At 40.6% G+C, this 3,702-nt stretch overlaps 1 pseudogene; it reads right to left on the bottom strand.

The window, feature by feature from the left end:
• Window positions 1-1,224: 1,224 nt before the first annotated feature.
• On the bottom strand, window positions 1,225-1,568 carry LOC102826930 (annotated as a pseudogene).
• Between the last annotated feature and the right edge of the window lie 2,134 nt (window positions 1,569-3,702).

Here is a 3,702-nt window from a genome sequence, read left to right as displayed (position 1 = left end):
GCCTCCTAAGGATCCTTTCTAAACTTCTGAGTTGCTGTTGTCAATTTGATAGTCTTTTCTTCCAAGAACTTTATGGTTTTAGATTTAGCAGTTAAGTCCTTGCTCCATTTCGAACTAGTTTTTTTTTTTTTTTTTTCATTACAAAGAATCTTTACTTTTCAGTGATTACCAGTACATTAATAACAAGTAACAAGTTCTTCTTTTCTAAGATCTAGCAATTTCTATTAAGAGACACTAATAGCAGTCCAAACTAGACAAGTGCAGGTATCTTCCACTCTTTGAAAGTTCACTCTATGCCACTTTGCATTTATAGACACCTATATATCAGTGCTTATTTTCGCTTAAAAGAAAGAAATACAAAAAGGATTTTTGCTTTTATTTATTTATTTATTTATTTTAAAAGTAGGGAAGGCAAAACTAGCAGTGTTTTGCAGTCAGCCTTTCAAGAGACAGTACCCCAAGCAACAAAGTGGCACCACCAAGCTTCTATCCTGAGAACTACACTCAGCGTCTCAGCATCAATTCAGCACAGTTCTGAGTTGTAGCCGTGAACACTACATGTTAGTGTGGTTTTAGTTATTTATATTTACTGGGTTATTTAGTATGATTTAGCAGGCTACTTTTTTGTGGGGGTCTGGGAAGGCTCAAAAAGTTTTCCCATATAAACCAATAGCAATTGCCTCTTCGATTTATGCCATCTCAGCTTATGAAAGTTTCACAGAGGAAATCTATATTTATGGTTCTAATCCTTAAACAGAGAGAATTCTTTTTTTTTTTTGGTGAGAATTCTTTTTAAGGCTGGCTGCTGTTCATACACGTTACAAAACAGTTACTACTTTTTCATTGATAAAGTCCCTGACCTTCAAGAAAGCTTAAGGGAAATGAAATATTTAACCCATTTATTTTCTAAAGAATTAAAAAAAATAGATAATAAAGAAAAGTCATATTGCTATATATGTTGCTTCAGCTAAAAAGCATAGGAAAAGTGTATACCCATTAAATGTGTACGAAATACGAGGTAAAGGGATGAGATCTCTGGATAAGCTCTAAGTCTATACAAAGTACTAGGTTTGCTCCTCTGTAAAAAGTGACGGAACCTAACATAACATACAGGAAAATGTAATGCCGTCTCACAAGAGTAAAAACTATAGCTTTGCTAAAGCTTCTTATTCCATGTGACAGCATCTACAATGCCAATCCATGGAACAGATGTGTTCTTCTTCCCTATCCATTGATGCAGTAGTTTTCGTGGATTTCAGGTTGGATTTCAGAGACAAAGTTCAAGAGCTTATCCAGGACGTCATCCTTGTTCTGCCGGAAGTAGGTGTGGAGGACAGTCATCTTCTCCTGGGTCTCCTTCTCCACTTCAGTGCTGTAGCTGCCATGAGATCCCAGAGCCACAGCTTCCTTGGCCTTGAACTCGTTCTCCCTTTGTAGGCAGTACTGTTCAATTTCAGCCTGCGCTGCTTCTTTGGCCTGCTTCACTCTCAGGTTCTTTCACTTACGGCCTCGGACACCTCTGCAGCGTGCTTCTCCACTTGCTGTAGCAGCTGAATGCCTTGCCACATGGCATCAGCGACTCTGAACTTGTTTTTGTATACGCATGAGGTATGGATCTTGTTTCACTTTAATGCACGTAGAAATCCAGTTTTGTTAGCACCATTTATTGCGGGGACTGTTTCTTCCCTATTAAATAGATTTGGCTCCTTCGTTGAAAATTAATTGACAATAAATGTTTGGATTTCTTTCTGGGGTTTCAAGTCTATTCTGTTGGTCTATGTGTCTGTCATTAAATCAGTACCAGGTTAATTTGAAGTTAGGAAATGTGAAACTTCCTACTATGTTCTTCAAAATCTCTTTGGCTACATATGGATATTTTTAGTTGGGATACAATGCAAATGCATGTTAATGAAAAAAGGATTCTTTCCCATTAATAGTTTTTCTCTTAGCAACAGAAGTTCCAGGGCTTTAAAAAAGTTGTTAAGCACAGTTAGAAATATTTCCTCCTTGCGTTGGGCTTTCCTTTGACAACTACAAGTTCACAGAGTGAACAAGTATGTATTGGTCAGCTTTTAAGTTTAGTATAGATACCATGAATGTGGCACTGTGGGTTAATGCACCAGACTGCAAAGCCGTTTGAACTGCAAGGTTGGTGGTTCATGCTCACCAGCTGATCCTTGGAAACCCTATACAGGGTCGCTATGGGTCGGAACCGACTCAATGGCACTTAACAACAACCACAACCATGAAAAGGAAAGCATGGATCTGTTTGCTCTGAGACCCAATATTACTGATGGCCAAGTGTAAATCTGGGACTGAGCACAGAAGGTCAGAGATCAACTCTGAAAAGTGATTGGATCATTCTATAGGCTAGTTCTGCTGAAGGTCTCAGGGGGATTTTCAGAAATCCGAATTGCCTTCCTCATTCACTCACATCTTTATAAATCAAATCTAATTATCTTTCATTTCCAGTATTCCAGAGGAGACCACTTACTCCTCTCTGCTCTTTAAGACCTGGCTTTGTTCTGTCAGTTTAATCTTAACTCCCACAATTCCTTCCTGGAAACTTCTTTCCCGCCAGACTAGAATTCCTCTGAGTGGTGCTCACCCAGTCATCTTGCAAACAATTCACTCCAGTTACTTCCCTTGGAGCTTAATTTTGGATTCTCTATTGTTTTATAGCAACCACACTAATTTAAACAATGACAATCATTTGTTAAACTCGTGAACCTACAATGTGGGCAGGTTTGGTGGGGATGACTTGTCTGCTCTATATGGTGTGTGAAGCTTCAGAGACTGAAACAGCTGGAAGCTGATTATGTGTGCATCTCTTTGTCTTCCTGTAGTCTCAAGGATTCTCCATAAAGTTCTTCCAGGTGGCCTCTCCAGGAGACCTCCGGCTATTCAGACTTCTTTTTTTCTTTTTCCCTTCCTTAAAAAAATTTTTTTTATTGTTAATTATGTGTTAGTTTACATGGGTGAATATTACATTCATCCTATCATATTTTGTTTCATTGCAATGATCACAATCCCCTGCATACACCATCAAACATCCAAAGGGTACACCCCACATGCCTGCCCCCTAGCCACCAGCACACAACCCCTCTCCTTCCCTGAGTCCAGAGTCCCTAGCCACTCCTTCTGTCCACGTCATCGCCTCTGCCTCCATCCCTAGCATCACTGCCTCTCGGGACAGGGTCTCCCACTTTGCTTTTCTCTCTTGATGGTTCCAGGGATATCTGCTCCTGGACTAAAAAATCAGCCGCTCCCATCCTTTTGCTACCAAACATTTACATTCTTTTGCTACTAAACATGACACTCACTGTCAGACCTGATCTCAATCATTCCCTATTGAACCACAGGAGTCCTTTCCCCCTCACTGTTTATCAACCCCAACCAGACAGGTTGGAAACAATTCAGTGGAGGTTCTATCATTCCCTTGTGTCCTCTGGAGCTAGGTTCCCTACTGAAAGCTTATAAACCAGTCACTTCTTGCCTTTGTTGGTGTTGTCAGGTGCCATCGAGTCGGAACCGACTCATAGTAGCAACCTCATGCACAGTAGAACAAAACAATGTCCGATCCTGGGCCAACCTCACTACTGCCGCCACACTTGAGTCCATCAATGATGCCACCTGGCCAATCCATCTCGTTAGGGGTCTTCCTCTTTTTCTCTGACCCTCCACCCTACCCAGCATGACATC

Source organism: Chrysochloris asiatica, unplaced genomic scaffold, assembly GCF_000296735.1.
Source record: "Chrysochloris asiatica unplaced genomic scaffold, ChrAsi1.0 scaffold00141, whole genome shotgun sequence".
Taxonomy (NCBI): Eukaryota; Metazoa; Chordata; class Mammalia; order Afrosoricida; family Chrysochloridae; genus Chrysochloris; species Chrysochloris asiatica.
Note: the sequence above shows the minus strand (reverse complement) of the source record. Positions and strands in the feature narration are given on the sequence as shown.